Source organism: Oncorhynchus nerka, linkage group LG20 (genome assembly GCF_034236695.1).
Source record: "Oncorhynchus nerka isolate Pitt River linkage group LG20, Oner_Uvic_2.0, whole genome shotgun sequence".
Classification (NCBI taxonomy): Eukaryota; Metazoa; Chordata; class Actinopteri; order Salmoniformes; family Salmonidae; genus Oncorhynchus; species Oncorhynchus nerka.
In genome coordinates, this window is record NC_088415.1 from 24,840,193 (window position 1) to 24,865,219 (window position 25,027).

Here is a 25,027-nt window from a genome sequence, read left to right on the forward strand (position 1 = left end):
CCCCTCCCACTCCACGAGGTACTGAAGGCCCCTCGCCCAACGCCTCGAATCCAGTATGGAGCGAACGGAGTACGCCGGGGCCCCCTCGATGTCTAGAGGGGGCGGAGGGGGCGGAGGAACCTCCGGCACCTCAGACTCCTGGAGTGGGCCAACCACCACCGGCCTGAGGAGAGACACTTGGAACGAGGGGTTAATACGGTAATCAGGGGGAAGCTGTAACCTATAACTAACCTCGTTCACTCTGCTCAGGACTTTAAATGGCCCCACAAACTGCGGGCCCAGCTCCCAGCAAGGCAGGCGGAGGGGCAGGCGGAGGGGCAGGATCCTGGCAATACGACCGCAGGAACCTGCCCACATCCTGGTTCACTCTCTCCACCTGCCCATTACTCTCGGGATGAAACCCCGAGGTAAGGCTGATCGAGACCCCCAGACATTCCATGAACGCCTTCCAGACCCTAGAAGTGAACTGGGGACCTTGATCAGATACTATATCCTCAGGCACCCTGTAGTTCCGGAAGACGTGCGTAAACAAGGCCTCCGCAGTCTGTAGGGAGACCGGGCAGAGGGAGAACCACAACGACCAGGATCGTGGTGTTTCCCTGTGAGGGAGAGATCGGTAAGAAAATCCACCGACAGGTGCGACCAAGGCCGCCTTGGAATGGTTAAGGGGTGTAGCTTCCCTCTGGGCAGGTGCCTAGGAGCCTTACACTGAGCGCACACTGAGTAGGAGGAAACATAAACTCTCACGTCCTTGGTCAAGGTATGCCACCAGTACTTCCCAACCAAACAGCGCACCGTCTGACTGATCCCAGGATGACCAGAGGAGGGTGACATGTGGGCCCAATAGATCAACTGGTCACGGACAGCAGACGGAACGTACAGACGCCCAGCGGGACATTGGAGGAGAGCGGGCTCTGCAAGTAACGCCTACTCAATGTCCGCGTCCAGCTCCCATACTACCGGCGCCACCAGGCAGGAGGCCAGGAGTATGGGAGTGGGATCCATGGGCCACTCCTCTGTGTCATACAGTCAGGACAGTGCGTCTGCTTTCACGTTTTGGGAACCTGGTCTGTAGGAAAGGGTAAAAACAAAATGGTGATAAACATGGCCCACCTTGCCTGGTGAGGGTTCAGTCTCTTCGCTGCCCGGATGTACTCCAGATTGCGGTGGTCAGTCCAGATGAGAAAGGGGTGTTTAGCCCCCTCAAACCAATGTCTCCACACCTTCAGAGCCTTGACAACAGCCAACAGCTCCCGGTCCACCACGTCATAGTTTTGCTCCTCCGGGCTGAGCCTCTTCAAGAAGAAGGCACAGGGGCGGAGCTTTGGTGGTGTAGCCGAGCGCTGAGAGAGTACGGCTCCTATCCCAGCCTCGGATGCGTCCACCTCCACTATGAATGCCAAATAGGGATCCGGATGGGCCAGCACGGGAGCCGAAGTAAACAGAGCCCCCAGGTGACCAAAAGCCCTGTCCGCCTCAGCTGACCACTGCAAACGTACCGGGCCCCCCTTCAGCAGTGAGGTAAAGGGAGCCGCTATCTGACCAAAACCCCCCGGTAGTAATTGGCAAACCCTAGGAACCGCTGCACTTCTGTTACCGTGGTGGGAGTCAGCCAATTACGCACGGCTGAAATGCTCCACCCCCGAGTCGGAAATGCGGTACCCTGGGAAGGAGACGAACTGCTAGAAGAACAGGCATTATTTCTCAGCCTTGATGTACAGATCATGCTCCAGTCGACCAAGCACCCTGCGCACCAGGGACACATGCTCGGCACGTGTAGCGGAGTATATCAGAATGTCATCAATATACACCACTACACCCTGCCAGTGCAGGTCCCTGAAAATCTCATCTACAAAGGCTTGGAAGACTGATGGAGCATCCATCAACCCGTACGGCATGACGAGGTACTCATAACGCCCTGATGTCGTACTGAATGCCGTCTTCCACTCGTCTCCCTCCCGGATATACACCAGGTTGTAAGCACTCCTGAGATCTAGTTTGGTGAAGAAGAGCGCCCCGTGCATTGACTCAATCGGCCTGGCGATAAGAGATAGCGGGTAACTGTACCTAACCGTGATCTGATTTAGGCCTTGGTAGTCAATACACGGGCGCAGACCTCCCTCCTTCTTCTTCACAAAAAGAAACTCGAGGAGGAGGGTGAAGTAGAGAACCGAATGTACCCCTGACTCAGGGATTCAGAGACATATGTTTCCATAGCCGCCGTCTTCGCCTGTGAGAGGGGATACATGTGACTCCAGGGAAGTGCAGCGTCTACCAGGAGATTTATCGCACAATCGCCCTGTCGATGGGGTGGTAATTGAGTCACCTTCTTTTTGGAGAAGACGAGAGCCAAATCGGCATATTCTGGGGGAATGCGCACGGTGGAGACCTGGTCTTTATAGCGGCAGCATGGAATTACAATTCCATTGTTTGTATTGTTAAAGTAAGCAAATAATTCATAGGAAACAACTTTGCCATATTATGATATTGTCAAATTTACTTTAGAGAAATGGCAATGTTGCCATTACTATTACTTAAAAAAGGGCTCAGCGGTCTAAGGTGCTGCATCTCAGTGCTAGAGGCGTCACTACAGATCCTGATCTGATCCTGGGCCGTATCACATCTGGCCATGATTAGGAGTCCCATAGGGGAGCGCAAAATTGGCCCAGTATCGTCCGAGTTAGGGTTCGACCGTCATTGTAAATAAGAATTTGTTCTTAACTGACTTGCCAAGTTAAATAAAGGTTAAATAAATATAATTAAAATAAATAAAACATTTGTGAAAAATAGCTAGCAATGCTAACATTAGCTAGCTAAAATATTGTCACGTTCTAACCTTAGTTCTTTTGTTATCTCTTTGTTTTAGTATGGTCAGGGCGTGAGTTGGGTGGGTTGTCTATGTTCCCTTTTCTATGATTTGGGATTTCTGTGTTTGGCCTGTTATGGTTCTCAATCAGAGGCAGCTGTCAATTGTTGTTCCTGATTGAGAACCATACTTAGGTAGCCTGGTTTCACTTTTGAGTTGTGGGTGATTATTTCCGTGTCAGTGTTTGTTTCCACACGGGGTTGTTTCGGTTTTTCACGTTGTTATTTTGTAGTTTAGTGTTCATGTAAATAAAGTATCGTTATGGACACTCCTCAGAGGAGGAAGAAGAAACTCAGAGGATGAAGAAGAAACACAAATATGGTGGTCCCCTCAATCTTAGTTAGCTGGCTAAAGTCAATCTGGCAACATCACAACCATGACAAAAGGTTTTCCTACTAAATATTTGCCTTCTTTTGAAATGTTATTGTGTTTCCAAGCCATATCCGAGTTGTATCGAGGTAGTATTATGTTAGAAAGCTATGCTAGCAATGATAGGTCAGCTATGCTAGCAATGATAGTGATAATGATTATGAAAATATACATAACCAGTTACATAACCAGCAGTCTATGGTCTAGATACAGGTATACTCACCACCATTGGGGATCAACGAACTCAAACCACCTATTCCGCAAGGTGGAGTCCTTCAGCAGGGCATGCAAACCATAGTTGGCTGTGCATCCTGTTGGAAGCATGTATTGTCAAACCGGAGCCGGATACATGGTCAATCCCTACAGGGCATTTCAGTCACAAACGGAGACCCATTCAGTGAAGGGAAGCGAAGTGGATGGAGGGGTGATTTGCATGTGGAGCTTGGCAAAAGGAGGAATGAATTGTTGACTAACCTTAATTTACTCCCCGTGATGCACTCAGATTCCAAATTCAATTTTGACACTGGAATAAATGTTTCTGACTCATATCGATGCCACGTAGGCCATTTTCAAAGGGATTAGTTGTTTTTTTAGGGGCAGTCATTCTGCAAGAAACATTATTGTATTAAGAAAAACTATTTAAAAAGAACAGAAAAACATATTTTGAGGTTAATAATGTTACTTGACTCCTAAGTATCCCATTATCGAAGCCGCAAAATCGAGAATATTGAAATACTGCTAGTTTTTTATTAAACTGCCTTTTTAATCAGCATGCTATGCGAGCATATGCTAAAGAAGTTTATTGGATTCCACAACAATTCTTGCAGCAACTTTAGATTAGGGGCTGCAAAATAGTTTACTAACAACTAGTAAATGGTTTATAACATTTCTACATTAATCATCCACTGACATATTTGTAAGTGCATGTATTCACATTTATAAATGCACTCATAAAAACGCACTCATAAATATACCATTCATGACATTTCAATACATCTATAAATATGTACAGTACATAAATGGTGAGTCATACCATTAATCGACCATAAAAAATACCTTATGATCTTATGAGTTGACATTAACCCCTTTATAATTGGTTTATATGTACATTAGTAGTACATTATTAGTTATTTCCAAATTCTGAACATATTAAGGATCTTATACATCATTAATAATCATTTTAAATGGTGTTTATAAATGTGTCAAATACTACTAAGAGGTTTCTTACTGATATTTACAAATGTAGGAATAACTATTCATAATTGGAAAGTAAAATCTGGTTTATTAATGGACCTCAATATAAAGTGTTACCAATTCTTCCAATTCTGGTATTAATGTCACAGAGTAATCCAGTCCCAATATCAGACGCTTCAGTTAGTTGTTTATACTATGGTATAAATCAGATATTACTGTGATTGAAAACAATAACTGTGTATGTACTCTGCTCTGTGCAAGTATCTCAGATAATGAGTGTGTGAGTGAGGAGAGTAAGGAGCCGATGTGCTGAGCTGGACTCAGTGAAACGATAACCATCATCTCCACTCCCAGGAGGCCACAACAGCAAACAGGGACAGACACACACAATTGTTCATTTGATAATTTGTGTAAAAACTCAACAGCCTAATTGGACATACTATAATGAATACTAATTAATTTCTTTATGTTTTCCATGTCAGCATAGCTAAACTCTTGAAAGCAGGAAGCAAACTTATCCTAATTGGAGGTATAGTATGAAGCTCTCAATAACATCTGGACTGGTTCTGGTTTTAATATCATTACATATATGTAAAGAGCTGCATGTACATGGAGTGTTCCACTATCTTTACCTTCTCAACCGTTGAGAAAGAGCTGTGTGTATGTGTGCATACGTGTGTGCGAGTCGAGGCCATCTCCTCATTACCTCCCACCCTTTCTCTCCCTCTCCCAGACATAAACAGACTTGCTTTCACTTACAAACAAGAAGAAGCAAGCACAGAGGCCACTGTACACACACACACACACACAAACACGCAAGTGCACACATACACACACACACACCTTAAACACACTCCTCATACATGCACACATCTCACACATACCTCACACACCAAACACGCATACGCATACACACACACACACACACACGTACACACACATACACACAGACACAAACACACACACACACACTCTGCCACGACTGTAAACATCTCAATGCTGTGAACACATGAGGAAAGGGACAATGAGTGGAGCCATTCATTACGCTCTACCTTTCAGCCTACACAAAGCCACCCGGCGTGTCTCCATTCCCATACTCTCACCACACACAACACCACCCTCCTCTCCCTTCTATCCCTCTCTCTGTTCTCTTGTCTGCCTCCACTCTCCGTCTCTCTCTTTCCATTTCTCTCCTTCCTCTCTCGTTTCCTCTCCCTCCTCTTTAGCCTATCTCCCTATTTTGCCTCAACAACTTCCTCTCTCTCTCCCCTCTCTCTTTTCCCACTCCTCCCTCTTCTCTCTCTTCTCTCTCCTCTCCTGTGGTGTAGAGAAAATGACCGTCTCCATGGAGTGACTCCTCATATGCTTTATCATGCAGGTGAAAAAGAGACTGGCGATTCATCATCGCTCTCAGGCAGCTCCAACAGACCAAGGCAAAAATAATAATGATGATGATATTGTTATTTTTTAGACAGAATACCAGGGAACGCATTCAGTATCAATCTGTTTTTAGCTTTGCAGACGAGCATAGGCTGGCGGTGGGTACATGCAGAGCCATATGAGTTGAAGAAGAGAAGAATGTGTGGAGTTGAAAGGCTGGTCATGAATAAATATGACAGTACATTTCTCCTGCTCCTTATCGAGGTGGGCCAGGGAGAGGTAGAAAGGAAACCGACTGGCTGACAGCAGCTGTCTTGTTGATGAGCACGCAGCCACATGAAACCAACATACAAATCACAGTGTGGAGAGCTAAAGCACATAACATTACAGCAAACACACCATAAACCACCCATTTGCAATCATAATGTACGTTCCTAGTCATCCCCAAGGGCTCATTGCAACCCAATATGTTTATCAAGAATTAACAGGTTTCCATCCAACCATTTCATGCGGATGAATTACCTGACGCATGAAAAAAGTCACGACCGGGCTGATGGAAACATGAAAATCCAGTACAATTTAATAAATGCAGACAGACAATTTGTTTGTTTCTACACGGTGTGATATTTTTGTGTCGGCAAAATTAATTATGCGAGAAATGGCATTGGAAACACCTTTAGGCACCAATACTGATATAATAACCATAATATCAAAGTACATTTGGAGTCATGCGATGATATGTTGTGTGGTCCTCCCATTACGACTCGGGATCCATGCAGGTTATTAGGCTACAGATGAACAAAGTGATGATGTATTTAACAGGGTGGTGAATGTGCAAGGTGATGAGCGTGATGAGCCTTTCCAATAAATATCCAGGGTCTTATTCTGGTGACATGATGATCGATGCTTGGCTGCAGTTTGACAAATACAAATAATAACGCTTTTATCCTTAAATAATCTCATAATGTAGGTAGCCTACACGCATTGTATTGTATGTTGATTAAAGTCCAGGTGTTGAGACCAGAGTGGGCACATCTGTTATTTAAAGCAAAATGTTGTGTGACAAATCATCAGTAGAGTTGAAAATGCGATTCAAACACATTTAACTACAGGGGGAATTTCAGAGAAAAAGTTATTTTGACGCATATTGTTTGATGCAGATTATTGAATGTTCGCATGACAATCTGTCGCAGATTCGATGGAAACCTAGCTATTGCTGTGGATTGCTGGATGGGATATTTTCAGAAGTTTGTCCAAATAACTTGTATTCTAGGCTAGAAGATGTTCATATATCTGTATGCTTACAGAATCTGTTAATAGGGCTGCAAGTACTGATATGGTTAGAATAATTCATGGAATATAGCAGGATATATTCTCAATCCAATAGATCTTTATTGTTCCCAAAGGCCAATCCATTTGCAACAGTCACCATTTGCACAGCCCCCCCCCCTCCCTCTTTTATTCTCCTGCTCGTTTTGTTTTTATTGTAGATGACTTGTTCCCTCCCCGTTCTCTCCCAGGTAATTACACAAAAGCTTACAAATCGCTGTCTTTAGCCAGGAGCAGCGCAGGGAGGGCTACACAGCAGTCACTATAGTGGGTGGGAGGGAGGGAGGGGAAGAGAGAGGGAGTAGGGAGGGGAGTGAAGGTTGTTGATGTGTTGTATGCAGTGATTTTTTTTTCCAAGAGTGGGAAGGAATGAGGAATAGTAGAGAGTGAGGATGGGGGCAGAGACTTGATGGAAACATGCAAAGCGTTAAGAGACAAAAGTGTGGGCAATCCTGTGAGGATGAGTTTTAAAGATATGGAAGTCAGATACAGAGTCTGCTTTTGACTGTGGTCCCTAATGCAATGTGGTTAAGGGATGTGGGGAGGTTGTGTTTTTCTGTAACAGACAGACTTGAAGATGGAATCTGCAGTAGGGGAAACAGCTCCACTGTCCACCCCACCACTGTTGTTATTGTTTTTGTTGCCGAGCTGAGGAGTTTTGCGCAGCATGGTAAAAAGTCATTTGAGTATATATTGTGATCTTCTGTCACACATGCCATGATGTCCGAGGGGAAAAAACTATGTTCATGTTATATCCCAAATGGACGTGGCAGTTTCAGTATTAAGGATTACAGCTTTAAGCATTTCAATTTCCCTTACAATCAAGCATTTGAATACCTTTGGGAGGGGAGGGCAGAATGAATGAGACATTATTATCATAATCATAAGAAAACAAAATCATTCAGAATTGACTAAGAACACATGGCCCATGAGAACATGGCAGTGCAGGGAAAATGGTTTGTAACCATGGAGCCAAGATAGGGGTGTCGATCAGAGGGGTTACACAGGGGGAAGTGCAGGGGCCAACTAAGGCAACACAGAGAGGTGAAAGATCAAAGGAGAGGGTATTGTGTGAGGTTAGTCTATGAACCAATTAATTACTCAATTACACAGGCAATCCAGTAAGATACGGAAGGGGCTTTTCTAAGGCCAACCAACACCCCAGAGGACAGAGCAAAGAGAAGTGAAATATCAGGGAAGATGCACATATTTTCACATCAATTTCCAACTAGGAAACTGACCTATCACTTCCCAATTGAATCATTCAAGCAAAGTATCATCTTTGACTGATGCTTTGAGACATCATATCATGAGAGGCATACGAGCCAGAGCCCCAACAGCTTCTATGTATAAGTTAATACATTAAAATCAGTATTCATTTTCCTTATGCTAAATAACCTCTCTGGTGCCCGTCAGCAAGGACTGAAAGGTAAGCCCTTATCATTACAGCGCAGCTTAAATGGATAGTAATGTAGTGTATTACCGCGCCGAAACTCAAATGGGTAGTGAGAGGACGCTTCCCGTAATGAAGCGCTCGTCTAAGTGCACCTGTTATATCTGTTTTACCCGTTTTATCTGCGCTGAGGAGGAGAGATATTCCCCCTGCCTCCCTACTGTGAATATGTGAGGTGAGATTCATCGGGTATGCATCTGTCTCTGCCTCATTAATGGCCTCACTCGCAATTAGAGAGCAGACACACTGGATCAGACTGGACAGATAGATAGACAGAAGAGCTCCTCTATCTTCCTCTCTTTCACTATTTTGCTGTCTCTCTCTCACTGATAGAGAGAAACTCAAGAATGAGAAGCAGTATCAACATGCCCCGATATACTGTGTTCCTGCCTGGCCTGGGATCTGTACTGGAGTAGGAGTGTACAAGTTTAAAGGTGTAAAGAAGAGACTGGCACACAACAGTGAAAGTCAAAAACAGTACATTTGTGGTTTGCAGTGCAATCTCTCGGTCTAATCTAGAGGGTTTGAGCAGCAGTGGATGTATGTTATCAAGTGTGTGGTGCATACTAAGAGAACTGCCACTGTGTGGTCTCCCCTTCCCTGCTGGACTGCAGGAACACCCTTTCTATTCACAGTGACAGTCATGTCTCACACTGTAGCCCACAGAACAGAATACAATCAAAACCCCCTCTCTTCCCCATTCTCTCATCTGCAGCTCCCCAGACTCGCAGTCAGTTTGCTGATCAATCACCACCGGTGCATGGATCCATTTATGGATCCCACACCGTTTGGCAGCCACTCCATAGCCCATGTCACCAAGGGAAACTGAGAGGACAGAGTAGATGTAAAGGAAGCAAAGTCACAGGGAACGCTGTCACCATCCCAGCAGTGTCTCCTATGACAGGCTCATCTCACCACAGGCGTGAAAGGCCAAGAGAGAGAGAGAGTGTCCTCTGACAGTGTCCCAAAAACTTCAGATAGTCTTAAAGCCAAGAGAGAGATAGAGAGAGTGTCCTCTGACAGTGTCCCAAAAACTTCAGATAGTCTTAAAAGTCCAATGCAGCTGTTTTTATCTGGATTGCACATCATTTTTGGGTAACAATTAAATACCTTAGTGTGATTTTTTTCAAGTAAAATGTTAACAAATAAACAAAAATAGCTTCTTAGCAAAGAGCAATTTCTAATGCAAGAATTTTGCTAGGGTCCATGCTATCCGAGATCCTTGGGACATCCCTACCCCAATGAAGTTGATATTTAAAAAGTTTGGGTAAGGGTAGGATATAAGGTTAGGGTTAGGGTAGGGATGTCCCAAGGATCTCAGATAGCACTGACTATTTTACTAGGACTGTCTGGGAGTGGTCTGAGTAGGGAGGGGAAAACTGAATTCTAGCTGTCATTGGCAGAGAGGTTTAGACTATTAACTAACTTACCGTCGGGTGATGTCACAACTCCATCCCACCAAAACAGGTTGACATTTCAGACAGTCCTTTCAAACAGCTCCTACATTCAAATTGCATTATTATAATTTCACAGTATTATTCCAACCTCATAGTGTGGAAATAGATATAAAACACAGGAAAATCTTGTTTTTGACTGTACTGGGCCTTCAATCATTCATACATTTTTTTCCTTCTATTTTTTGTTTTGTGGCAGTTCTCTTCAGTCTCGTCTCAGTGGAGCAGAAGTGGAGAGATGGAACGAGATGGAATGTGTTATCCGTCGTCTCAGGGAGGATGGACTTTATTTGAACATAACAGAAGCGCTTGGCGTAGTCAGGGGAGGTGGATCAGATTACGCTGAGCCATGTCACTTATAAAACTCTTGTCCAAAGGCTTCTTCAGACTGCTTTGTGTTGCTGTACAGGCCACCAGGGAGAAAAGGAAGAAGACCTCCACATTCTGTTATTTGTACAGAAGTACACTGTGCTGCTACCCACTGTGGTGCACTGAACTGCACACATATGAACAAAGAACAGAGAGGAAACTAGAGAGAGAAGCTTGAGTACAGTAGTGTCAGAGTAGGGGGTTACTAAACCAAAACTTTGTCTTTGTGAGCAAAATATAAAAGTTGGTCACTGAAAGGCTTACTTACAGTACAAGATGCCAGCAACTTTACTGCACTTAATCCAATCATTTCATTAGATTTTTTTGCCATTCACAGTAAATCCAGGTCAGCTGTACATTGTACAAAAAAAAGGTGAAGAAGAAATAATGTATAAAAGTTAAGGTTGAAGGCTAAAGTGAGATTCTGAACTTTTTGTGTCCAGGGCCATATGAAGCGACACCAAGCTTTTAATGAGGACAGGAGCATTGTGACTGCACTTCCCTTTCATCGACATCCATACTGGGCTGTGTTCGAGGATCAATTGGATGAGACAGAATGTCTTTCTCCATCCTCACAATCACCTATAGCATCCAACTACAGAGGAAAGTCACACAGGATCTCTCTAAATCAATTCCCATTGTAGCTGATGGTGAGGGAGTGTTTGTGTGAGCGTGTGTCCGTGCGCGAGCGTGCGTGTGTGTGTGTGCATGCCCTGGTGTGAGAGTGAACATGTGCGGGTGCAGATGTGTTTGTGCACGTCTAGCTCATACTTTGCAGAGGGATGTGGAAAACAGAGCTTGAGAAAGGATTGTGAGGAACACCGAACAGTTGGATGAAAATGCACAAGAGAGATCTGAGAAAGATTGACAGAGAGAGAACAGAAAAACATTGAGTACGAACAGCTAACCTCAAACACTTCCTCAAATCATTTCACGAAGCCATCCATCCGACACATTCTGGAGGAAAGGCAATGCCTTCATTACCCAACATGATATCTCTACATGTGAAACTGGCTAATTTCCAGCAGCAGCCACAGAGGGGTCTTATCATGCCCTCATTCAGAGGGCTTATCAATATCCAGGCTTCAAAAGAGAAGGGGAACACAGCGGGCCAGAGAAATCTCCTCAAATCACTGTGAGCCCACAGAGAAACCACTGTCTTAATGAGACTGCTTATCACAGGAGACATAATCAGGAAGTAGAATGAAACTCGCTTTAACAAACGTTTTCAACCAACATGAAAACCTATAGCACTTTTTTTCGGCACTGCGTACATTCTTAGAAAATAAGGTGCTATGTAGAGCCTAAAAGGGTTCTTCGTTTGTCCCCATAGGAGAACCCTTTGAATAACCATTTTTGGTTACAAGTAAAACCCTTTTGGTTCCAGGTAGAACCCTTTTAAGTTCCACATAGAACCATTTCCACAGAGGGTTTCTACAGCAGACAGCCGAAAAACCCTTTTGGAACCCTTTTTTCTAAGAGTGTAGTCATAAATCTAGGATCATATTTATTTATTTATTTTTTATTTAACCAGGTAGGCCAGTTGAGAAGAAGTTCTCAACTGCGAGCTGGCTAAGAAAAAGCAAAGCAGTGTGACAAAAACAACAACACAGAGTTACACATGGGTTAAACAAACTTACAGCCAATAACACAATAGAAAAGTATATTTACAGTGTGTGCAAATGTAGTAAGATTAGGGAGGTAAGGCAATAAATAGGCCATAGTGGCAAAATAATTACAATTTAGCATTAACACTGGAGCGATAGATGTGCAGATGATGATGTGCAAGTAGAGATACTGGAGTACAAAAGAGCAAAAATAAATAACAATATGGCGATGAGGTAGTTGGGTGGGCTATTTACAGATGGGCTGTGTACAGGTGCAGTGATCGGTAAGCTGCTCTGACAGCTGATGCTTAAACTGTGCTCTCGCTAAAATATGCTCTCCCTAGGACAGTCTGCAATTGATAGGGGGGACCCAAAATACCTTTCTCCCCTTACCTTTCCCCCTTCAAACTCACACACAGAAGTGAAACTATTATCAATGCTTTAGAATGCCCAACAGCACATACATATAGAGAAATAGTTAACAAACACACTGTTTCTGACAATCAGGGAGAGATCTGAGTATCGCTTAATTGAGAGAATCATGTAACATTTAGGAATCACGAAAAAAAAACAAGCTCACGTGAACCAACCATCAATGCATTCACCTCATTGTTCTGTCAGTTCCAATTGCTATTGAGTCTTCTTCATTGTCCCTTACAATTATACAGCATAACTCTGATTTGTCTTCAATGAGGCATGGATTAATATTCATATGTAACTACCACATGAGCAAATTCACTTTTTAGCCAGACTCTGTATCCAGAAGGCTGGTAAGTAGTAATGATTTGTATTTTTCATTTGAGTGTAGTTCTTGAGATGAAAGGTAAAGTATCTGTTCTTTAGCAGGAATTTCAAGCAGGAGTCTGCCTAACAATCTGCCTAATTGTGATCAGGTGTTTCTGCTGGATTTGATTCATAACTATTAGCATTTACTGTACTTATATGTACAGTATACCAATACTGGATATATTAAACATATAACCCAAGGTTGTCTTTTATGATTGCAGTATGCCCCGAGGACAAAGCCATTTTATAAGAAAAATATATTTATATAAGTGGACAATTCATTTGTTTTATTATGATTACAAATGATGGTGAAAAATCTAAGCTTTATATTTGTAAAAGAGAGAGAGGCACTTATAAATCTTGAAAGGTATTACAAAAGGCACCTTAGTCCTCATGCTCCTTGTTGAGACTATTCTTTATCAGTGATGACTCTCCTTGAAAAACGTACACTACTCGTGAGACCCATCAGAAGTAATTTTTTGGAACACAAGTCCTAAGACCATCAGGGAGAGAGGCGTGTGAGGTCACAATGCACACAAAGAAACAGCTTTCTCATTGGATACTTATCACAGTGACATCAGGGCATTCCGCTAAACCACGGCACTGTCACGTTGATTCCATCCGTTACGATGAAAAATATTCTGGAAATGAGACATTAGAGAGCAGGAACCCAATGTAATACCACTATTTAAAGTTGTTATTAATGATCAAATCATGGACCATCATGGGTCTCTTCAGATATTCCCTTCCCGCTTATTTATTTATGGCCTGTGGCTAACCAACTAACAGAGATGTCCCATCAGCCTGCCTCCTGGATCTGCCTGTCACATCTATATATTTTTAATAGCTCATAACTCACACGGTCTTCACTTGTCAACTCACATCAGAAAGATGCAACGCTGTCTCTGACATTTATCAAGTTTCCCTTCAAACTCCATGGATTTGTGTCCCTGTAACCTTGTTCCTCTTTTTCTTTAACTCATCCCCGTCTTTCAGACTGATGGACAGTGTCCCAAATGTCCTGATATCATCACCGGGTACCATATTATTTGAAGTGCTTCATAACCTCTGAGTTAATTATTTTTATTTTTATTTTTATAAAGATCATTCCTTGCAATAAAACAGATATCAACAGAACAAGCCACAGAAGAAGCACAGAGAAGAAGTAGAGATGAAGCAGAGATGAGGTAGAGATGAGGCACATAGATTAGGTAGAGATGAGGTAGAGATGAGGGACAGAGATGAGGTGCTGTAGAGATGAGGCACAGAGATGAGATAGAGATGAGGTAGAAATGACGCATAGAGATGAGGTAGCGATGAGGTGGATATGAGGTAGAGATGAGGAAACAGCTTGATAATAATATCTGTGAGTGTCAGGTGTGTAAGTGTATATGATATGATCTTCCTCCTCACAACAGAAATATTCAAAGCCATTTTAAATGTGCCATGTACTGTAATGGCAGAGAAAATACATCCCCCCAAAATTATAACAACAAGAACAGGTTATTTGTTTCTAATGAAGAATTCCACTGGGTACTTCAATGCAAGGGGACAGAAAAAGGAAGAAATGTACATAGTTGAGGCAGAGAGATGGAGAGGAGAAATAAGGATGAGAATAAATTGAGTGCGAGAGGGAGGAAGCATGAGTAAAAGAGACAAAATACAAAATGAAAACCTTAGTTGAGAATAAATTGTGTTGGGTTGCGGAGTGAGCATTGAGCCGTGAGTGATGGCTTATGTATGATATAATGTAGTCACTCTCTGTCTCCCTATCTCTCCATCCCTCTTGCTCTCTCTCAATACACCTTTGACTAATGTGTTCAGACTTTGAGATCAGAATGGAAACCTGTTGCCATGGAGAGACCTGGTAGACTGACTGTATGTGATGAATTGGTCCATGTTGGAGCACTATAAAAGCATTCAACAATCTTCTTAATAACCCCGTCACACAGCCCAGTTAAAACAACTATACTTATACAAAGTCACTGACTGACTGTGGGCGTATACTGTGTTTACCAGTTAGAATTGTCAAGCAACGTGGGAGGCAGGCTGTGTCCTGTCCATGCTAAAGTCTATGTGATAGATGACACTCTAATCCTGCTACACTGTGATGATTAAACCACATATTAAGACCATTGTCCTCTTCAGTGGACGGCTATTCATTATTCTGATGAACACACACACACACACAAACACATACCTCCCCATTTTCACCACACCCTATGTATATGAGGTACCAGCAGATCGAAGCCCTAATGTGGGTGGAGTATGCAGACCTGCCTCACTCTCTCTCTCTGTCTCCCACCTTGGCTGACCTGTTGCCATTTATCCCCCACCCCCCCTCCAGCCCAGAGGCTAAAACACACTTTTAACAGCCAGATGAATCAGGGAGGGAATGGCTTCCTGCCAGTTTTGATGTCCAGTCAATATTTACGTCCTCCGACTGAGGCAAGAAAGAGCGCCAGCTAATACAGCAAGGCTACAGCATTATTAAAGGTACACTACAGGTACACTGCTGCCTCTGAAACATTGGGGAAACAGAGAGCAGCTGAATATGCAGAAAGTCAACCTTTAAGTGTTGATTCATTAATTAAGTAAGTCATCCTGTAAGTGTTCATTAATTACAAATGATATAAGTTAAACAGAGAAGTCCTTCAGGTCCTTTTCTCTTCACTTTATCACGAGCCACAGGGGTGTTCCCTCTTTCCGAGTGGAGCTGTGTGTGCGTGTGTGTGTGTGTGTGTGTGTGTGTGTGTGTGTGTGTGTGTGTGTTCATCAGAATAATGAATAGCCGTCCACTGAAGAGGACAACGGTCTTGATATGTGGTTTAATCATCACAGTGTAGCAGGATTAGAGTGTCATCCATCACATAGACTTTAGCATGGACAGGACACAGCCTGCCTCCCACGTGGCTTGACAAGTCTAACTGGTAAACACAGTATAAAGTTAGTGACCTTGTAGTTGCTACGATAACTTTGTGTAGTCATCAAGGCACTAACAATGCTTTCTGTTTCTGAGTCTCTAGCATTCCCAAGGACATGAAATCAATAGTCCTGGGAAGGCAACAGAGTTTTACTCTGAAAAAGGGTTCATAGGCATCCAAACATGAAAGCACACTTTTGGGTTTATACTGATTTATATGAGTGTTTTGTCGCCACTTAAAGCCTTTGATGTGGTAGTTAACAACAAAATGTCCATATAAAGCTATTTATGTGATGTAAAAACCAGTCACCCTGCAGGCAGTCAAAGATTCGAACAGCCAGAGACGCTCTGTGTGAATATCCAACCATCTCTTCACTCCAATCCTCTCTCAGCCAACGACTGCCTCCTTTGTATTTTAATTCCAACAAAGACAGAACAAATAAGAGATTATATTCTCTTCAATGTGTTACAGCACCTCTGTCTACCAACCGGGGATATAAATAACCAGACGCTATCTCTCGCCCTCCTTCCTTCCCTACCTTGCATTGTGCATTGATGGGAGATAGAGCGATTACACTATCTCTGCGGTGTGCTAGCTCCGCTCACTGAACCACCCTATTTGAGGCTTGACAGGAGTGAGTTATGAGATGCTTACCGTGGCTTTAATATATCAGAACCACACAAACATTGCTTGACCTTAATTTCTGCGGTTACAAAGTGTAATGCAGGGTATTTGTCAGGTAAGCTTTCTCTCTCTCTCCCTCTCTCCCTCCTTTTCTCTCTTGCTCTCTCTCTCTCTGATGTTCTCAGGCTGACAGGCTCAGGTTGCCACAGTGCAGAGATGGTTGCCACAGTAACTGCCTGCTTGCTGTGGGCCATGGCCTGAGGTTGGTCTAGTAAAGAGCACTCGTTTATGGGTTAGACATGTAGTAGCTGGAGAAAAGACAGCAATTTGGTGTGTGTGTGTGTGTGTGTGTGTGTGTGTGTGTGTGTGTGTGCGTGTGTGTGTGTCAGTTAAGCTTTCATACAGCTATGTTGAAAGGAATCTTACATCCTTAGCGTGCAGCGTAATAACTGTTTCAATATCATTGCTTTACTCAATGACATGGCACAACCAATGGCCTCCACGTATGATGTGCAGATCTTTTGATTAAAATGCAATGGAAGAGATTAGTCTGAAATAAAACCTGTGATCCTTTGAAACAGCTTTTGATCTACACTATGAAAGGTATGTGAAACAAATAACAGATACCGCATTTCATCGGAATATGTCAATCTCTCTACAGTACCTACCGGTAGGATATTTCTCAAACGGCTCTATAATGTCTTGATAGACCTCAGCAAGATTACTGTCTAGACAGGAGAGGAAGGGAGAGGAAATTGACGGCAAACTACAGAAATAACGGGGATTTGAAACTACAGCCTATTTGAGGGTGAAATTGCAGTAGGTAAATTGCAGTTACTCCAAAACCCAATAAACAGTCACACACCTGGTCTTTTACATGAAAGCTGTGCAATAAGGTGCGGTCAATGTCCCCCTCTATACAAAAACACATCAAAGGAGATAGTTTGGGTCCCTGTTGTGCACCAACATGGAAAAAGTAGAAGGTTAATGGTTTTGATAATTGAGGAATATGTTGGAAGGAAATTGCCTACCAGGACAATCTGCCCCCACTGGTTATGTTGCTCTATTTTGAGCAAAACGCACAATTCTCCATGAAGCTAAGAATAAAGAACTAAGGAAAAAGGAGAAGAAAAATTTGGAATGAACAGAGAGAGACCTTGCTGCGAAACAAAAGCAATTAAAATGTGCCACACAGTAAAACTAGCAAGCATGACCTGATGCTGATAAGGAAATAAACTAAAGCATAAACATGTCATACCAGATAAAACAGGATATACTTAGGGTGCATTGGAGGCTGTTGCTTCATAGTAAATATACTTGACCTTCACAATACACTATTTACTTGTCGGAAAGCGCTATTCCTGGCAGCTGATTACATCCTTTCCCCCCTCCTCCCTCTCTTTCTCCACCTCCACCTTGAACGCTAATAATTAGTGTATAGCCAGGACAGGCTTCAATACAGAAACATTCAAACGACCTAGAGTCTAAGCCTGGGTTGGGGGGGGGGGGTTCTACTAGCATTGAAGTCAACATGGCCCATCATCCCTGTGGAACGTTTCCACACCTTGTAGAGTCCATGGCCTGACAAATTGAGACTGTTCTGAGGGCAAAAGTGGGTGGTGCAACTCAATATTAGGAAGGTGTTCCTAATGTTTGGTATACTCAATGTATACTTCCATTCATTTTGAAAACTGGTACTGGGCTACCTTCAAACGAGTCTTGGGAGGCGTGTGGGCAACAAAAACAACAGCATGTACGTGTTCGTGAGTCTCACCTTCCATAGAGGGGTCATATGAGTTTCGTTCTCTATTTCTTAGAGGTCACAATAGTTACATCGTTTTTCACCACAATACCGACCTGTTTCAATACGCAGAGGCAATATCCTGATCTATGGATAGTACCAAAATAAATGATCTAATGTTTCTGTCGCTTCGCAGCAAAATATGCAGAGCTGGGATGGTTGTATCCTCCATATATATAACATTCTATTGGTTGCAAGAATTTTATATAATTTAAATTAAAAAACTCTGTTTTGAATCCAGCGTTGCTTTATGTATCTGTTTTTAAACCATGTGCCATAGAATCGGTACATCAAAAATCTCATCCAAACTATTTTGCAATCTATATGGTACATCTGTACATTTTTGGCTCTTTAAATGAAACAGGTATACTTTTTTATCACAATTTTCTTTAGCCAATTGTGGTCAATAATGCCAGGCCGACAGACAAGTGCCTTACTTTCTCCCCTTCCATTTGCCTCTTCCTTTTTATCGGTAATGCTGCATTTAGCTGGTTGTAATTTTGTTTAGGTCAGACATTTCCATATATTTCTGTTAGCTGCATGTGTGACATAACTCCACCAGTCCTATTTATGATATCAACTACAAAGATTAGACCTTTTTTATACATTATTTTCAGAAAATATAGTTTTTGTTAGTTTAACCATAATATTTTCTGCAGAGTCTTTATAAACCGATGGCCAGGTATGTCCAACACTGAGCCCTTGTCTGACTGTACCCTGCAACTGCAGAAACCTCTCTACATGAACAATGTTATCTAGATAAGCCACCAAACCAAAGTCCCTGTTGTACCTTTCCCTTATTGCTATCCAGTTCTGCTCTCTTTTCTCTTGAATGTGTTATATCTTGTTATTGTCTCCATAACTTTTTTCTTTCTGGTTAATAAAATGGATTGATTCACTCATTCACTCTCTCAGTCGCTCAGTCAGTCACTCACTCACTCTCTCCAGCACAAGCTATTGAGACATATGGTTTGGAAACACTCTTGTGCTCTGTCTTACCCCAAAAGTATTATAGCCTAGCTACTATGTGAGGGCAGTTTAGGCTGTTATTGATGGACTCCATGGTTCATAATAAAGGTAAGTTTACGACATCTTGTCTTCATCCATCCATTCACAATCACCCCAATCTGCCTGAGATGTACTACAGTACCATGTGATAACTTTTACTATACATCAAATACAACAGCCCCGTACAGGCTAACTTCAAGGATATGGGTTCACCCTGCCCACTCACCCCCTCCAGAGGGTACATCATGAATAAACCCAACCCTCACTTCTTTGATTTTAGATCCTGTTGCCTGCCAGCTTATCGGCATCAATCAGGCAAACATTAACGGTGAGGAGCGAAGTTTGCGACTCACATGATCTATTGTGTTTCCTTGTTTCTACTCTTGCTCAGTGGAAGGGCCAACAACTCATTCTGTTCCTAGAGAAAGGAACATTGACACAATGTTAATCATCGGAAGCCATTAATTCTCCTGACAAACCAGGAACCGAGAGACTGGAGGAATAATCGAGCACTGGTAGACCATTTCCGCGGCCTCATAATCAGAGTATTAATTGTCCGGCGATGTCCCTTTGATATCAATCTCTCCAGATCGCACTTTATTAAATAAAGACACAATTACCTCCTGGCAGTGGGCCTGCAATGGTCTCCATCATGATGTAACTGTATTGGTCTCATCAGGTGACAGCTCTGCACAGCCTGCTGGATACACTGAGAAGAGGGGAGGCAGTGTAGATGTTATTATTGGAAGGCACAAAGTAATTGATGGGTCTTTGAAGATTCAGTGATATCCAACATTATTTTGTTTGATTGATGAGTTTCTAATTTTAAGTTTAGGCTTTCATGGGTTTGTTTTTGACAAAACATTTAGAGATGGCTGTGTGTGTGTGTATATGTGGCTGTGTGTGTGTGTGTGTGCGTGTGGGGGGGGTGGGGGTGCGCGCGTGTGTGTGTGTGTGAGTGTGTAAACGTGATTTCAGTATGATTAAGAAAGCTGTAGCTACCTGTTATTGTGACGTGTTGAGGTTGGACCCAGGTACAGAGAAGAGACCAGACGAGGAATCAGAGGTTATGGATTAACATAAAGTATTCATCCCCCTTGGCGTTTTTCCTATTTTGTTGCATTACAACCTGTAATTTAAATAGATGTTTATTTGGATTTCATGTAATGGACATACACAAAATAGTCCAAATTGGTGAAATTAAATGAAAGAAATAACTTGTTTATGAAAAGAGGTAAAGTGGTGCGTATTCACCTCTTTGCTATGAAGCCCCTAAACAAGATCTGGTGCAACCAATTACCTTCAGAAGTCACATAATTAGTTAAATAAAGTCAACGTGTGTGCAATCTAAGTGTCACATGATCTGTCACATGATCTCAGAATATATACACCTGTTTTGAAAGGCCCCAGAGTCTGCAACACTACTAAGCAAGCGGCACCATGAAGACCAAGGAGCTCTCCAAACAGGTCAGGGACAAAGTTGTGGAGTACAGATCAGGGTTGGGTTATAAAAAATATCAAAAACTTTGAATATCTCACGGAGCACCATTCAATTCTTTATTAAAAAAATGGAAAGGATATGGCACCACAACAAACCTGTCAAGAGTGGGCCACCCACCAAAACTCACGGACCAGGCAAGGAGAGCATTAATCAGAGGCAACAAAGAGACCAAAGATAACCCGGAAGGAGCTGCACAGCTCAACAGCGAAGATTGGAGTATCTGTCCATAGGACCACTTTAAGCCGTACACTCCACAGAGCTGGGCTTTACGGAAGAGTGGCCAGAAAAAAAGCCATTGCTTAAAGAAAAAAATAAGCAAATACATTTCGTGTTTGACAAAAGGCATGTGGGAGACTCCCCAAACATACAGTAGAAGGTACTCTGGTCAGATGAGACTAAAATGTAGCTTTTTGGCCATCAAGGAAAACGCTAGGTCTGGCGCAAACCCAACACCTCACATCACCCCGAAAAACCATCCTCACAGTGAATCATTGTGGTGGCAGCGTCATGCCGTCATGCTGGAAACTGGTCAGAATTGAAGGAATGATGGATGGTGCTAAATGCAGGGAAATTCTTGAGGGAAACCTGTTTCAGTCTTCCAGAGATTTGAGACTTGAAGACCAGCGCAACCAATCCGACTTGAAGGAGTTGGAGCAGTGTTGCCGTGAAGAATGGGCAAAAATCCCAGTGGCTAGATGTACCAAGCTTAAAGAGACATACCCCAAGAGACTTGCGGCTTTAATTGCTGCAAAAGGTGGCTCTACAAAGTATTGACTTTGGGGGGTGAATAGTTATGTAAGCTCAAGTTTTCTGTTTTTTTTGTCTTATTTATTGTTTGTTTCACAATAAAAAAATATTTTGCATCTTCAAAGTGGTAGGCATGTTATGTAAATCAAATGACAAAAACCCCCAAACAATCCATTTGAATTCCATCTTGTAATACTTTCGTAAGCCACTGTAAATACTTTACTGATAAACAGTAGCCAAAGGATCAAAGGACACTGGAAGAATCAACAAGTCTCAAACTCACTCAGGAAACAAATGCACACATCTGGTGATAGGTGGAACCCCCCTTTTAGGAGCGGCTCCAGCCGCAGAGCCTGGGTGACCACCACATAGTTGATTGAAGTCCCGAACAAGTCCCAGATCCAGGATGTCCCCCCAGGCAGGCACCCACGCCTGCTCCTCAGGACCGTAGCCCTCCCCTACGGACAGTGTAGGCTGGGGAGCCATCCACAAGTTGAGGGGTCGGAGGGGCAGGTGTGGGGAGAGAGAAGGGACTGGACCTAACCTAACCTGACAGGGGTGGCATGGAAGGATGGACAGACCCTCATAGACCTGGGAACCTGGAGACAATAGGTGACTGGGTTGATGCGACTCAGGATCTTGTATGGTCCTATGTAGCATGGAGCGAGCTTCTGAAAGTCCACCTTTAAGGGAAGATCACAGGTGGAGAGCCACACCAGTTGACCCATTCGGAGGAGCCGAAGAGGACTTCGGGGCCTGTTTGCCTGGTGTTTGTGTCGGGCAGAGGAGCGGAGCAAGGATGATTGCACACTGATCCAGTTTAGGCGACATCATCGAATGAACGCCTCAGCTGATGGCACCCTCGCTTAGGCCTATTGTTCAGGTAACAGGGCACGCGAACCCGAACTGACACTCGAACAGAGACAGTTCAGTGGACGAGTTCGGCAGTGTGTTATGAGCATATTCCGCACAGATGAGGAACTTAATCCAGTTGCTGGCCTGAATGGAGATGAACAGCAGAGAAACTTCTCCAGCTCCTGGTTGGCCCGCTCAGTCTGCCCATTAGACTGTGGGTGGAACCCTGAGGAGAGACTCACCGATGCCCCAAACAGGGAGCAGAAAGCCTTCCAATACCGTGCAATTAACTGGGGCCCACAATCTGAGACAATGTCCTGGGAAAGTTGTTGTAGCTGAAAGACATGGGTAATCATGAGATCAGCGGTCTCCTTTGCTGAGGGCAACTTGGGTAAGGCGATGTAATGGGCTGCCTTGGAGAACCGATCGACGACCACCAGGATAATGGTAAGCACTTGGGATGGAGGTAACCCTGTGATAAAGTCTTCAGACAGGTGGGACCAGGGTAGGCTGGGGCACAGGTGGAACAGGCCGCAACAAAGGATCTCACATCCTCAATCATGTTGGGCCACCAGAATTTCTGGCTCAGGAACTCCAGTGTCCGATTAACCCCTGGATACCCAGTTAATTTAGAGGAGTTTCCCCATTGTACTACTCAGGACCAGGCTGATATCTGAACATAAAGTCTGATAGTGGTCTCGGAACATAAAGTACTTTAGTGGGACCCCCGCCGGGGTCAGGTTCTCAGGTCTGGGTTCGTCGTACCATGGTCTCAATACTCAATTTCAAAGGGGCCACAATGAGGGAGCTGGGGATGATGTGCTCGGAGTCCCTCTCCTCATTGGAGACATTGTGTTGGCAGGACAGGGCATCTGCTTTCTGATTCTTGGATCCCAGGTGATAGGCTAGTGTGAAATCAAACCTGTTACAAAACAGATCCCGCTTAGCCTGGCAAGTGTTCAAACTTTTGGCTTCTTGAATGGAGACCAAGTTCTTATGGTCCGCCCAGATCATGGAAGGATGAGGTGCACCCTCCAACCAGTATCTCCACCCCTCAAAGGCCCACTTAACTGCCAAGAGCTCCCAGTTGCCTACATCATAGTTGCGTTCTGCTGGTGAGAACTGCTTGGAGAGAAAAACGCATGGGTGCAGTTTCTTGTCCTCCTCGTTCCACTGTGAAAGGACCGCCTCTGCTCCTCTACCACAAAGGAATGAGTAGGATCAAGATGAACGAGGGTGGGTCTGGAGGTGAAACGTCCCTTGAGCTCCACGAATGCCCTGGCAGCCTCTGGAGTCCAGCTAAAACGGGTCTGGGTCTTGTAGGTTAAGACCATGAGAGGCGCTGCCACCGCACCAAAGTTGCGTATAAAATCAAATCAAATCAAATGTATTTATATAGCCCTTTGTACATTAGCTGATATCTAAAAGTGCTGTACAGAAACCCAGCCTAAAAGGCCAAACCCTAGGAAGAAACCTAGAGAGGAACCAGGCTATGAGGGGTGGCCAGTCCCATTCTGGCTGTGCCGGGTGGAGATTATAACAGAACATGGCCAAGATGTTCAAATGTTCATAAATGACCAGCATGGTCAAATAATAGGTCTGGGACAGGTAGCACGTCCGGTGAATAGGTCAGGATTCCATAGCCGCAGGCAGAACAGTTGAAACTGGAGCAGCAGCAAGGACAGGTGGACTGGGGACAGCAAGGAGTCATCATGCCAGGTAGTCCTGAGGCATGGTCCTAGGGCTCAGGTCCTCCGAGAGAGAGAAAGAAAGAGAGAATTAGAGAGAGCATACTTAAGTTCACACAGAACACCGGATAAGACAGGAGAATAAAACGCCTGTAGAAATTGGCAAACCCGAGGAACCGCTGGACCTGCTTGAATGAGGTGGGACGGGGCCAGTTGGCGACCACCTCAACCTTTATGGGGTCCATTTGAATGCGGTAGAGATAATGTCACCCAGGAAAGAAACTTGGCATACGTGGAACTCACACTTCTCTATCTTGACATATAGTTGACTCTGCAGGAGGCATATCAGGACTTGGCGGATGTGCAGTGTTTGTTCTGGAAGGGTTTTGAAGAAGATCAAGATGTCGTCGAGGTAAACAAAGACGAACCGATTCGGGTGTCATTGGCCAATGCTTGAAAGACTGCCGGTGAGTTCAATAATCTGAAGGGCATGACTAAATACTCATAGTGACCACTAGGGGTGTTAACCTCGCTTGGGTAGAGGGCAGTATTTTCACCTCCGGGTGAAAAGCGTGCCCAAAGTAAACTGCCTGTTACTCAGGACCAGAAGCTAGGATATGTATACAATTAGATTTGGGTAGAAAACACTCTATTTTCCAATTGGTTTCTATGGGATACCATTATTATTAGGAACCTGTTTGCAGTTCCTATGGCTTCCACTAGATGTCAACAGTCTTTAGAAATTGTTCAATGTTTTTCTTTTGAGAAATGAAGAAGTAGTCCTATTCATTGTAAGTGTCACTCCAGGACGCTACCGCCCCACCTACCCATAAGAAATTAAAGGCAGTTTTCCACTCATCTTCCTCCCTGATTCTCACCAGATTGCAAGCGTTGCGGAGGTCCAGTTTGGTGAAGAATTGGGCACCTTAGGCCAAGTCCAAGGCTTCAGACATCGGGGTAGGGGGTAACAAATCTTCATCGTAATCCGGGTTCAGCCCTCTGTAATCGATACAAGGACGCAGGCTTCCATCCTTCTACCCATGAAGAAAAAGCCTGCACCAATTGGGGATGT